Source organism: Etheostoma spectabile, chromosome 6 (assembly GCF_008692095.1).
Source record: "Etheostoma spectabile isolate EspeVRDwgs_2016 chromosome 6, UIUC_Espe_1.0, whole genome shotgun sequence".
Taxonomy (NCBI): Eukaryota; Metazoa; Chordata; class Actinopteri; order Perciformes; family Percidae; genus Etheostoma; species Etheostoma spectabile.
In genome coordinates, this window is record NC_045738.1 from 28227967 (window position 1) to 28242590 (window position 14624).

General features: G+C 39.8%; 1 protein-coding gene across 1 annotated transcript in view; it reads right to left on the reverse strand.

The window, feature by feature from the left end:
• mbpb (myelin basic protein b) overlaps positions 1 to 9554 on the reverse strand; it is a 68478-nt gene extending 58924 nt beyond the window's left edge. The window contains exon 1 of the transcript XR_004332427.1: positions 9278 to 9554. The gene's annotated coding sequence lies outside the window, so the exon portion shown is untranslated. The remainder of the gene's footprint in view (positions 1 to 9277) is intronic.
• Between the last annotated feature and the right edge of the window lie 5070 nt (positions 9555 to 14624).

A 14624-nucleotide genomic window follows, 5' to 3' on the forward strand; every position in this document is an offset into this window, starting at 1 on the left:
CAAAAGAATTTCCAAAGCATTAAATATACCATGGAACACAGTGAGGACAGGCATCATGAAGTGGAGAAAATATGGCACAACGGAGACATTACCAAGAACTGGACGTCCTTCCAAATTTGATGAAAAGACGAGACGAAAACTGCTCAGGGAGGCTTCCAAGAGGCCTACAGCAACATTAAAGGAGCTGCACAAATTTCTGGCAAGTACTGGCTGTGTGCTACAATCTCCCGTATTCTTCATATGAATGGGCTTTGGGGTAGGGTGGCAAAACGGAAGCCTTTTTTACAAAGAAAAATATCCAAGCCCGGCTGAAGTTTGCAAAAACAAACATCAAGTCTCCCAAAAGCTTGGGGGGGGAAAATGTGTTATGGTCTGATGAAACCAAGGTTTAACTTTTTGGCCATAATTCCAAAAGAAATGTTTGACGCAAAAACAACACTTCACATTCCCCAAAGAACACCATAGCCATAGGGAAGCATGGTGGTGGCAGCATCATGCTTTGGGGATGTTTATCTTCAGCTGGAACCGGGGCCTTAGTCAGGGTGGAGGGAATTATGAACACTTCCAAATACGAGGCTACTTTGGAACAAAACCTTCTGGCTTCCATTAGAAAGATGAAGAGGAAGTTCACCTTTCAGCATGACAACGACCCAAAGCACACATCCAAATCCACAAAAGCATGGCTTCACCAAACGAAGATTAACGTTTTGGAATGACCCAGACCCGAATCCAACTGAACATCTGTGCGGAAATCTTAAGAGGGCTGTGCACAGGAAATGTCCTTGCAATATGACAGATTTGGAGCACTTTTCCAAAGAAAAGTGGGCAAATACTGCCACGTCAAGATGTGCAATGCTAATAGACTCCTTCCCAAAAAGACTGAGTTCTGTATTAAAATCAAAAAGTGCAAAAAGTTCTGACATGATTTGTCTTTTTTTAATTTTTTTACATCACAAAAACCTGGCATTTTAACAGGGGTGTGTAGACTTATTATATCCCTGTATATTCAGATTTGGCATTGAGGTGCTTTTACATCCATTGTCTTCTGAACACACAGCCCAGGGGAGCACTGTTTACCGCTAGCAGCAGTTTTGGCAGTGCTTCGACATCTCAGGGAAGAGCAACTGTAATCAAAATCTAATCACCTTGAAACGTTCAAGATTTTACATGAAAGCACCATGGTAAGTGAACAGCTCTGCATTGGGAGCCACAGCATTTACAACAGTGGCAAAACCCTCACAAAACTGTTAGTAAACTAGAATTAGTTTTTCTTCTCAAAGTCAGTGCCGTTGTAAGATGTACTGAGGACGCCTAAGAGGAGCGGCCATCTGAACATAAAGCTTAACTAAATCCCAAATTGCTTAACATTAAAAACAATACCAAAGACAGCGACAATACACAGTACAGGGCTGACTAGATTAAAACGGCAGCCGATTAAATAAGGGCTGAGACAACTAAAAAATACTAGTTATTCAAATAGGCTTACTTAAAGCATGTGTTCAGTTGTTTCATAAAAGCATCACAGGAGTCTAGGGATTGCAATCATTAACTGTGAGTGTGCAACAGATTGGGGGCTACAGCTTGAAAAGCCCAGGCATCTCAAAATGTTTAGTTGGCTTGAGCGACATCCTGCAAATTTAGCACCGATGACCTAACGACTTAGCCCAATTTGGCATAAAAGGTTGGATAAGGTCAGTGATCTACTGGAGAGTTAAGCTCTGCAGTAGTTTCCAACAATAACAAAATGCTAACTCTCTGAGCGGCAGCCCCCATTTTTGGTTGTAAATCAAATTTATTAGGGGGAAGGATTCCATGGGCCAGTAAATTTGCTATGAAGGCATCTGTGCGTGTTGAGACATCTGCTAATGTCCATGCCGTGTGTGTGTGTGTGTGTGTGCTTCACTAAACCTGTTGACAGATAGATATAACCCTTTTTATGTGTACTTGGTAACAGCTATTGCAAATAGAATATAGACAATACCAGAAATAATAGACTTTAGCCCTCATGTTGTCCTCGGGTCAAATTGACCCGTTTTCCTTTATCAATGTTCTTTTTAACTACCCAAAGTAACATGATTGATTCCACACAACGCTCTTTAACAAGTACAAATCACTACTTTCATTAATTTCAGGGTGTCTTACTCAATTTTATCGCATTTGGGAAAAACATTAAGTTGTTTTGAAACAGTATTGAGTAAAAGTTGACATATTTCAGTCTGATGATCCATCAACATACTTTCCTTTAATTTAAGTCTAAAATATTCCTAAAATCTGCTTTTCTAACTCAAACATTAGGTTTAATTTTCTATAAATGAGGTTTATTGACCATAAATACCAAAAATGACTGTAAAACTGTAGAAAAAAGGGACAAAAGTACAAAAAAATTAAATGTTGATTAAAGGCCTCAACAAAAGTGTTGATTTTGATGGGAAGACTAGGGTTAACAGCAAAAATGTATTTTGACGTTCTAAAGTGCTTGAGCTGTCCGTAGTGATTAGTGCAACTTTTAATAAGCTTGTTCTGCTGCTAGTTTGAGCTAACTCTCGGTTCCTGTGCACCAACAACTGCTGCAGAAAAAGGCTCTAAGCAGCTTAAAGAAATGAAATGACCAGGCACGCATGAACCTGTCAAGAATCAAATCAACCTAACACAGTTCTAGACTTTAAAAAGGTATGACGAACGGGTCTGGTTAAAGCTCTGACTCTGGGCAGTCATCCTCTTCTGATCCTGCCAGCAAATTAAAACGGAGAAATGAGACGCTGTGTGCGGTGGTGGGAGATTCAGAAACCCAATGCACATTTGCATCAGAAGTTATCAAATTTCTCTCACAACTCCTAAAGATCTTGGACAACACTCTTCCAATGAACTCAAAATAAAACTGACATTCTAGACTCGTGGATGTAACTGATTTCACCAGAAGAATGAAGAACGGGACCCATGGTTTATTTTTAGTGCAGGTTGTGGAGTGGAGGTTGCGTCATGGAGCATACTTCCTCATAACACCACCCTATCTGCATACAGCTAGTTCTTCACTGGACGTTGAGACGTCACAAGGATTCTGTGAAACTCAACAAGCAGCCCATTACTCATGAATGTTACACATTTAAAGCCGAGATCCTGCAAGAACTTGCAAGAAAAGACGCTTGCATAATAGAGTGTGAGAAGCAGAGAGGAGGGGGAGTGGAGGGAAGTGGGGGGTGATACATGCTGCAATTACAACTCAGCCACGGTGTTTTTTACATTTAACTGAAGCAAAACTCACACTTGTTTGCCTGGCCTTTATTCCCCCCCCCCCCCCCCCCCCCCCCCCCCCCATCGCCTTGTATTTTAGACAGAAAGGAAGGCAGTGGAAAACGTGAAATTGCTCCTTCATAATTTAAATCATACTACTTGCTGATAGCTGCCTGGTGTGTCTGAGTACATCTCTTGAAACATTTCTCTTTGCCTTTTGAATACATATACACTTTAGGATGGGCAATTCTCTCATGATAGGGCGGCACATTCAAGCCAGCACCTGGAATAATCCATCACCGATTGGTCTGCATCACATATGAGCAATTATCTGTCGGCGCGGCATATCACTTGAGGCTATTTTTATACCCATCTCCACGAGCCACTTTTCACATGGCTTTGACACGGATAACCACGGAGCTCATTAGTTTGACATTTAACACATTAAGCCTCCACACCATATGTTTTCTGTTGCACATACTGGATGTCTGTTTTCTGTTCTCCGTTAGCATTTCAGGTTTTGGTTTCACACGTGGGCGATGGAACAGAGCTCATCAAAAAAAAGAGATCTTGTTTTCCAGAGGATAACCAGTGCTTTGACATTTTGCAGAAAAAAAAAAAAAAAGACATAAGATGACAGTAGTGTCATCTAGACGGATTGCAGGACAGCTAGAGGAATCGGACCTGTAATGAAAACCTTCTCTTGGTCGCCTGCTGCCAATTTGGTTGAGGTAATATTTCATCAACTGATAGCAAGGTCAACATTGCAACATTAATCTTCTTGTTTATAATGCTTGCAAAATTCGGAATAATCAGTTTCGAAACAATATCATTCAGCTCAAATGAGGCTTGCTTTATGAACCTGTTTTCTTTACTTTGTGACAAACTATTCCAAAAGAGAGCCAAAAAAAAAAAAGTATTGCAGAAATGGACTTTATATATCGCATTGATTTTGCTGTCTGAAGGATATTTCCTCAAAGCAAGAATGATTTCTCTTTTTTCTTATATGCCTATGACTTGCAGAAGAGAAGATATGGGTGGAGGAGCCGAGTACACAATGTGGTGCGGCTGTGTCTCTCTCTCTCTCTCTCTCTCTCTCTCTCTCTCTCTCTGCAGCTTGTTAGTTTAAACTAAGAACTACAAGTCCGATATTCCCACAAAGGCAAAGATGAAAATAACCTTTTTGGAAAAATGGACTTCCTGATGGTGAGATATTGTTCTGTTGGAATAGAGAGGGTGTTAGGTCTGTGACCGATCCAGGGTCAGGGTGCTGATGATGCGGGAGATGAAGCAGACAAACAGTTGTATGGTATTATCATAGATTTCTACATCCTGTCTGGTAATGTTGTTATGAAGTTCAAATACAGGCCAGTGTCGTACGATTGCAGGCAGTCTAAACAGCTTCTGTCTAGATTTGTCACAGCAGCTCCGTGTTCAACAACCCGCCTATAGAGCCGTACTATTCTACAGAGCATGTCCAGTAACCACTGTGTGCATATTTCATAGGATAAGAAGCCTGCCTGGCACAACATGCTGACAAACTCATTTCTCAGTCTACCGCTAAAGCCGGAAGTGGCTGGAACACGTGTGCGTCTGACGGCCGTTGACTGGTTCCTTTTGTTTCGCTTTAAGTTTCCTCTTATATGAAACAACAGCTTCCTTTTAACCCTCCGCCTTCCCTCAGTGACTGCGCCGTGTTACACTATACCCAGAGTCAATTACGTAGCAAATACGAACACTGAGTGGGTGTGTGTGTATGCAAGAGACAGTGATGAGATGAGAAATAGTGATAGGAACGATCGGCTTTTCTACTAGAGAAAGTACTCTACTCTTGACAAGATTTTTGAGGTCAAGGGTCAACATCTGTCCCTGCGGGGGGGCTTCTGCCTGTGCAGACATGAGTGAACGCTGCAGGAATCCTGACAGCCAGCCCCAATGGTTTCAGTCTTCTCACTTCCCTACTCTCCTTCGCTTTTGGCCTCAACTTGTTTTGTTTTATCTGTAAGGATGCCAGAACAGGGCTATAACGTTTGAGAAAAAATGAAAAAAGAAAAAAACAAACAAACAGAAATACAGTGTTCAAGATACAAAGTAATTCACCAGGAATTCACCAGGTTATATGATTGGCCAACTGGTTCAACTTTTTTGCCGGACGACCCGGCTTTGTACTGACAAACTGGCCCTAGTCAAATGAATGACAGGCCTTCCATTATTCTTCATCACACTTCTGATGCTGGGAGTAACTAGCTCTACCATGCAATACAAGAACTGTGCGTTTCTTTATCAGTTGGCGAGAATGCTCACTTTCTTGCCAGGGATCAGTCTTCTGACAAAGTATCATGTACAAAGCCATTACGTATTTAAGATCCTTTAAAAACAATTCACATTTGCACACAGCTCACATGATAATGACTAGTGACAGCACTTTCAACCAACGTTATCGCTACGGCTGCGTTGTCTAAGTCCATTTGGTTCAAGTATTCCTTGGTTTTGTGACTTTCAAGTCTGTCACAGTTATGTGCTGAGAGGAACAGAAAGCTTGTCAGGTGTAGCAACAGTGACAAAGGAGGGTGGGGCTAAGCTAACGGTTATTGACTTTAGATGAAAGTGTAATGCTTGCCAACCACTGGCAGGAGAGACACTAAATAACTACTCCACAGAGCAGATAAAAACACAAAGCTGTGGTGCCAACCTCATCCCTTTTCATAAAGTTTTTAGTTACTCAGTCCCCCCCTTATAAATTCACTTCAATTATCAGCAATGTTAAAAACTTTACTAATGAATGGTAACATACAATTGTTAGCCTAACGTAGGGAAACTTGACTTCTGCATCTGACCCACCCTGTGATTGGACGATTGCTCTATCCTGAGCTGCAGCCACGTACCATCCCACCACAGGAATGTTTTGCTGATTGGGAAACTCCTCAACAAAAGGACAAAGCCCTGCATTGACACTCATCACTGCCATTATCAGATAATCATGACCATCTCCACCCCTCCCTAAATAACAATTCCAGTCTGCATTGAGCTCGGCACTGTGAATAAGTAAGGACTATGTGGGAACCCGGCTAGAAAAGAAGTCAGAGTTTTGGCAGCTCAGTGACCAGTCAGCCATGAACGTCTGGCTGAACTATAGCATGTTTGCCTGTGGGCTCGAGATTCTTGTTTTATAACATTATAGCTACTGCTTTCCTACAGGAACTTCCTTTTTGACAAGATAAATGCCCTTTCCATCGTGTTCTTCCACACACACTTAGGTGGTGGTCTGCAAGAGGAAGGTTGAGTGTACTGACAAATATACAGCTGTCATTCTGCTCAACATCTTTATATTTCTGAGAAGACCGCTGTGGGACTTGCCTCTTGAACAACACACATATGGCTCTGAGGGAATATTTGACTCAGATGGAAAAACAATACTCCCAGGGGTCCAATGCTGTGCATAGCTATTGCTTTGTTAATTTAAGCATTTATTTGTCTTGCATGGTTATGCGTCACTCCCTGGGGCATCCTAGTTATATAGCCTCGAGCCTGAAGCTTATGCTCAACGCTCCTCAATGGAGATACACAAGCGCTGGCCACTGGGGTTGGCTAGCTAATAATCCAAGCTATAACCTGTCAACTTGGATCCAGAGGCTCGATCATCTGCTGTGTTCCCCGTGAGGCATTGACACACTGCAGGCTGTGACGCCACTGCGGATGACACTGTAGCCTGGGATGAATGGCAGCACCACGCCTGGGGCAAAGCTAACGGCACTACTGCGTGGTTGCAGAGGGGGGTGTTCCTATTGCAGATTATGTGACTCAACCTGTCTGCCAAGAACAGGCGCAGACCAGAGGGGAAGTGAGAGAAGAGCGGAAGTTTTTGAGTCTTTGCGGACGGAAGTTGACTAACCTCAGTGTATCACCTGCAAAACATAAATATAGTGTAGCAGTCGCACACAAATTTAGTGAGCAAGATGCAAAGTACACTTAGTATGGAACACGGAACACCTAGCTTCACTTAACAGTCTGCAAAACTACACTTTAAAAAAGCCTTCTGGGAAAAGCTAGTCTTGTACAAGAGAAAGGAATGCACACGTGATGGCTGAGCAAACCTCTCGGCATTTTCTTTCCTGGCTATGCTGAGAAAAATCCAATGAAATGCAAAGGAACACATTCCTGCGGCGTTCCCAGCTCAGGTAGTCACAGGCAAACAGAGGCTTCTCCTCAAACTATGTGAAGGTTAACCCAGTGGTTCCCAAACTTGATCCCATCAAGGATTTCTAAACTGACATAAATTTGATAAGAGTTTGTCCCAGAAGCCCCCCATCTGATAGGATTTTTGCTTTAAATGTTTTATTACGCAAAGTGTATGTAACCCAAGAGCGTCAAATACTGTCATATATATATATATAATTGGAATTACAGTGACCAAAAATAATTCCCTTTTTGTTGGAGACCCCCTAAAAGCCCCTCCAATGACCCCTGAGGGTCCCCGGCCCCCTCTTTGGGAACCGCTGGACTAACCTACAACTGCTGGCATCCTGCTACGTGTTTGTCAATACAAGCTTTTTCTGTCTTTTTAGTAATCCTTGACATGCCACAAAACATTAGTCCAGTCATGTCATGTGGCATGTGTGCCAGCATGATTTTCATCATGGTGCACCTGATATAATCTATTGAAAATACTATTCCTCAATTTCAACTAACAGGATGCTTTGTGTTTTGTCTCTATCAAAAGGAGGATGAAACAGGTGAAGATTAGACCTACATGTAGTTTGCATCACATGGAGCCAGAGGTTACCTTGCTGAATGTTTTCTGTCTAGAGGATATTCAGGGATGCAGCCTTTAATAAATCAGCGCGGTTCAGACATAAACAACCAGTGAGTACTTTATTTATAGGCCATGCATAGCAGCGACAGTAAATGAGCATTGCATCCCTTTAATTGATTAAGTGACAGTCCATATCTTGTTATAGGGTCATACGCTGCTGTTACATCTTAACAGTTGTTCTGTTAAGTTAGGCCAATAGAGTCTGTATGGTTTCTGTTACAGGCCTTAACTGTATTAATATAAAGTCGAGCAAGTCGAAGAAGTGGAGCTTGCTGCTCAACAGTCCTGCTTAGGATGCAGAGTGATGTCATATTTAATTTCTTCCACGCTTTACACATTTGTTTTTCTACTCTAAAAAGGACCAGTATATCCACTGGCCAAGACAAAATTTACATACTGGTATATTCAAACCCCTGATACTGACATGTTCCTTTCTTACAGTACAGCCCTAAAGTGTAGCCGCAAAACTCCATTTAAAATCTTTCAATTTAAAGAAGAGTTAAGGTTTAGTAAATAATATCAAGCGTCCTGTAACATAAATTATACTTTTTAAGAATTGTCATGGCAATCTAATAAATTCGGCATGCATATGATCAATTTATCAATACGTGCATTTAATTAAGTTTAAACTAAATAACTGGTTTCCCTGTTGGGCCAACGGAACACTGTTACCCAAACACACCGTGGTTTACGGAAGCAAACAGTGTGGAGCAGTTTCGAATCTCTGACTTTTATTGGGTTAAAGTCCTGCCTGGCGTGTGGTACTTTAGCCGAATTAAAGACAACTATCTAATGATTAACATCAGGCATTGAGGGTTATTCAACACAGTTTGTTATATTGCCACTAAACAAAGAAGCGTTAAATTGCGTGAACTGTTAACGGAAAGTGGTAGTTGTGGTGGGGGGCGACGCAATATCAAAAGCACATGACAAAGCACTGACAGTGATGCTTATTAAACAACATTTACGACGTACGGTTACACCAAGTTAGGTAGACTTGGACAAGGAAGAAAGTGACATTCCGAGCATTTTTCCCTGCAGGTTTCAAAACGGCTGTTACGCATTGTAAACAATGTCGACGTGGATAACATTATTATCGTTAGCCTACACCGCGTACCCATAGAAAATGAGTAACGCATAGCATGTAGCTGTCTTTACACTTGCTTTCTCGCCTTGTATGCTACGCTATGCTATTGGTTTTTGTAAATTGTACCAGGTTGACTGTGCACATACCCTTCTCCGGTTAGTCTGTGTCAAATGCATCCACAGCTGAGCCTTGCACTGGATGTAACCAACTGTCAGTCTTCTTTCGACAGTTGTCGACGGTGGACGTCAACAACAATAACGCCTTTCCCGCTTTATGGTTCACCGTAGCTGTAATCACCTAAGTGTCTCCGTCACAAAAAAAATAATAATAATAAAGAAAACAGAAAAGAAAACGTGTCGGTGCTTCCTGATTTAGGTACAGTGATGATGTTGTTTGCAAGGGGTGGGGCGGAATGCAGCTTTAGTCCGCCAAGAAAAATGGGCTAAAAAGCACGTTGGTGCACGTCTGTGCATGATTAGTAGCTCGTGCTTCATAGTAGGGAGGTAGTTAAATACACGCGCGAAGCGCAGTCGTGATTTCGAAATAAGATCTCACGTACACAGAAAAGGACTCACACACCTGCAGGAGTGCACCAGTCTGCTTCATGTTCATTGTTGGCAGCAGCGTGTAGAGGCGGAAAGTAACTAAGTACAAACTCGCATTGCTGTAATTTAGTAGTTTTTTTTTGTATACTTTTACTTCATAGTAGTTTTTAAAATATGTAGTTTTACTTTTACTTAAAGGTGCAGTAGGTAAAACATAATTAACTAACTTTCTGTCATAGGCCTTTTTGCAGAAACTGACCCCATATATTCGAGTAGAACTACATGAAGCAAATTGAAAAAAAAAAAAAAAATACATTGCAATTTCTCCATTGACAATTGGAGTATTTAGCCATTAAATCGTAACCATTGATGATAGGTCTAGACTTAAAACCAGCTACCACATGACTAAGTGATTGTATATGCTCATATGGGAGGGGGGGGGGTGCCTTGCTCAAGGGCACCTGGCAGGGACCAGGAGGTGAAGTTGCATCTCTTCAGCTACACTCGTCTTTTATTCGCAATGTCTTGGATAAGGACTTCAATACCCACAATCCTAAGCAATTCCTGCTGTATTAAAAACTGTTTTTTTTATATATATACTGTATATATATTTTTTTGTAATTACAAAAGTTTTGATCAGTCAAGAATAGGCGTGCTTTTAATTACTATTTTAAGACTTTGTGGGTTAAAGCGTACAAAGCCTAATTCTCATTAAGCAACAGTTCTGACAGCAGGCTGTGGTATGTTGTGATTATATCACAGCTAAGGCACAACCATGTTGACAGTCTATGGGTCTGACGCAAAGCACTAGTAGGCAAACCAAGGTTGGTAGAATACTCAAAGTACACAATAATTTAGAACAGTACATTATGATGGAATATTGGCCATAGGATATGCCAGATACCAATTTTCGGCTTTTTATTTTTTTTAACATCCCCCAGACCACATGCATTATTGTTGGAGTCCAATTATTTAAATTCAAGCACTGTTTCATCTTTTCTCTCAGTTACAATGCAATCCCGCTAATGATTAGCATGTCTAATGTTTAATATGCTCACACTGGAGTCATAGTTTCTCACATGTTGAGCTCACATATAGCTCTCCTGTTTAAAGATGACCAGATTCGATGCTCTTGTGCGATGATGCAGCAATGACCAGAGAAATCAAATGGCCTGTGATAATGTATCCAGGGGGACTGTGTCCAATCCGTCCTGTCTTGGAGCTCCTGATAGGGTTTGTGACTGCATGAGAGATTTGAACAGGTTAGCATTGGGCGGGGGTTGGGGGTGGGTTGCTGGCAGAATCCTGGGAGATCAGACCAAGGCAGAGAAAATTACTCAACATCGTTAGTCATATAATAATAACCCATTAGCTTTGAGCCATGGACTGATTTCGACCAAGATACAGTAACTCGTTGTCATGGAAATAGCCAGGCCTCAGTTGAGGTAATGGGCCAAAAACAGCATGATTTATCCATCACAGTAACTCAGGGGAAGGGGGAGTTGTTTGTAGTCTGTGTTGAGGGAAATGTGACAGTGTGCTTATTGCTTAGCTAGAGGTACGCTGCCATATTTCCTTTCCTCGAAGCTAAAAATCATATCTTCATTTTCTGATTGAAAACACAACTCCACAAAAACCAGTGTTTGTTGCCAGTAGGACAGATGGTGATTTAAAGGGCCTGAAACAGACACATCCGCATGATTTCATGTTTTTATGTATCTGAGGATGTTTTGCTTGATTACATGCTTGAAATAAATCCAGGTGTCTTATTCTCATCTGTATTTTGTCCTGGATATAATTAGCCTGATTGAAGGTCCTCATGCATACAGCAGTAAGATGGATTTCCTCTCATCCTTAGCTAAACATTTCATTTAGATGTGTTCTGAAGATCCAGCTAGTTTACCATCTCGTTCTATTTTTGGTTTGAACCACAAATGGGCATAAAGATGCCCGGAAGTAAAGGTCTTACTGGGTGATGTCCTCTGTTAGGCAAAAACAAGGACATCCAATATACAAGAACCTACAACTTACAACTATTACAACTAAATATATATATATATATATATATATATATATATATATAATATATACATATATTATATACGAGAAGCTTGAGAAATACCAAGGCCTGAAAGAGGAGCTGGAAAAGATGTGGAAAGTAAGAGCAACAGTGGTGCCAGTGGTAATCGGAGCACTGGGGGCTGTGACCCCCAAACTGGGAGAAAGGCTACAGCAGATTCCAAGTAAAACATCCGAGGTCTCTGTCCAGAAGAGTGCAGTCCTAGGAACAGCAAAGATACTGCGCAGAACCCTCAAACTCAAAGGCCTCTGGTAGAGGTCCCGACCTTGAGGATGACACAAACCACCCCACAAGGGGTGAGAGGGGAATTTTCTTTTTTTTTTTATGTATATGTATAAAGTGTGTAAATTTCCACTTAGTAAACATTTAGAACTAGCCTACGTTATGTGAGAGCTACGTTAACTTAGAACTATCCTACGTTATGTGAGAATACTTTAAGTTAAAACTAGCCTATGTTGTGTTAGAACTACATTAAGTTAAAACTAGCCTATGTTGTGTTAGAACTACATTAAATTAAAACTAGCCTATGTTGTGTTAGAACTACATTAAGGTAAAACTAGCCTATGTTGTGTTAGAACTACATTAAATTAAAACTAGCCTATGTGGTGTTAGAACTACGTTAAGTTAGAACTAGCCTATGCTGTGTTAGAACTACATTAAATTAAAACTAGCCTATGTTGTGTTAGAACTACATTAAGGTAAAACTAGCCTATGTTGTGTTAGAACTACATTAAGTTAAAACTAGCCTATGTTGTGTTAGAACTACATTAAGTAAGAACTAGCTTACGTTATGCAAGAGCTATATTAACTTTGAACTATCCTATATTATGTTAAAATACTTTAAGTTTGAACTAGTCTATGCTGTGTTAGAACTACATTAAGTTAAAACTAGCCTATGTTGTGTTAGAACTACATTAAATTAAAACTAGCCTATGTTGTGTTAGAACTACATTAAGGTAAAACTAGCCTATGTTGTGTTAGAACTACATTAAATTAAAACTAGCCTATGTTGTGTTAGAACTACATTAAGTTAAAACTAGCCTATGTTGTGTTAGAACTACATTAAATTAAAACTAGCCTATGTTGTGTTAGAACTACATTAAATTAAAACTAGCCTATGTTGTGTTAGAACTACATTAAATTAAAACTAGCCTATGTTGTGTTAGAACTACATTAAGTTAGACTAGCCTATGTTGTGTTAGAACTACATTAAATTAAAACTAGCCTATGTTGTGTTAGAACTACATTAAGGTAAAACTAGCCTATGTTGTGTTAGAACTACATTAAGGTAAAACTAGCCTATGTTGTGTTAGAACTACATTAAATTAAAACTAGCCTATGTTGTGTTAGAACTACATTAAGTTAAAACTAGCCTATGTTGTGTTGAACTACATAAAAACTAGCCTATGTTGTGTTAGAACTACATTAATTAAACTAGCCTATGTTTTGTTAGAACACATTAAGTTAAAACTAGCCTATGTTGTGTTAGACACTTAGTTAAAACTAGCCTATGTTTGTGTTAGAACTACATTAAATTAAAACTAGCCTATGTGTGTTAGAACTACATTAATTAAAACTAGCCTATGTTGTGTTAGAACTACGTTAGATTTAGAACTAGCCTATGTTGTGTTAGAACTACATTAAGTTAAAACTAGCCTATGTGTGTTAGAACTACATTAGGTAAAACTAGCCATGTTGTGTTAGAACTACTTAGGTAAACACTAGCCTATGTTGTGTTAGAACTACATTAATTAAAACTAGCCTATGTTGTTAGAACACATTAGATTAAAACTAGCCTATGTTGTGTTAGAACTACATTAAGTTAAAACTAGCCTATGTTGTGTTAGAACTACATTAAATCAAAACTAGCCTATGTTGTGTTAGAACTACATTAAGTTAAAACTAGGCTATGTTGTGTTAGAACTACATTAAGTTAAAACTAGCCTATGTTGTGTTAGAACTACATTAAGTTAAAACTAGCCTATGTTGTGTTAGAACTACATTAAGTTAAAACTAGGCTATGTTGTGTTAGAACTACATTAAGTTAAAACTAGCCTATGTTGTGTTAGAACTACATTAAGTAAGAACTAGCTTACGTTACGTGAGAGCTACGTTAAGTAAGAACTAGCTTACGTTATGCGAGAGCTACATTAACTTTGAACTATTCTATATTATGTTAAAATACTTTAAGTTTGAACTAGTCTATGCTGTGTTAGAACTATGTTAAGTTAGAACTAGCCTATGCTGTGTTAGAACTGCGTTAAGTTAAAACTAGCCTAAGGTATGTGAGAGCTACGTTAACTTAGAACTATCCTACATTATGTTAGAATTCTGTGGGTACGCGGTCTGTGCTGATTGCACGATCCGTTTCCATGCATGTGTGATACAAATAGTGTAGGGAAACGTCACGCTTTCTACTACGTATTTATATGCATGCGCATATTGAATTGTGCAAGCAGTATAGATCATGTACTGACAAATAAGTCACAATTTGCCTACGTTATGTTACAACTACGTAAAGTTAGAACTAGCCTACGTTGTCTTAGAACTACGTTTACTTAGAACTCGCCTACGTTATGTTAGAATATGTTAAGTATGAACTAGCCCACATTCTGTTACAATACGGTAAGTTAGCACTAGCCTACGTTAAATTAGGACTACTATAAATTAGAACTAGCCTACGTGAAGTTAGGACTACGTTAAGTTAGAACTAGCCTACGTGAAGTTAGGACTACGTTAAGTTAGAACTAGCCTACGTTATGTTAGGACTACGTTAAGTTAGAACTAGCCTACGTGAAGTAAGGACTACGTTAAGTTAGAACTAGCCTGCGTTATGTTAGGAGTACGTTAGTTAAAACTAGTTTACGT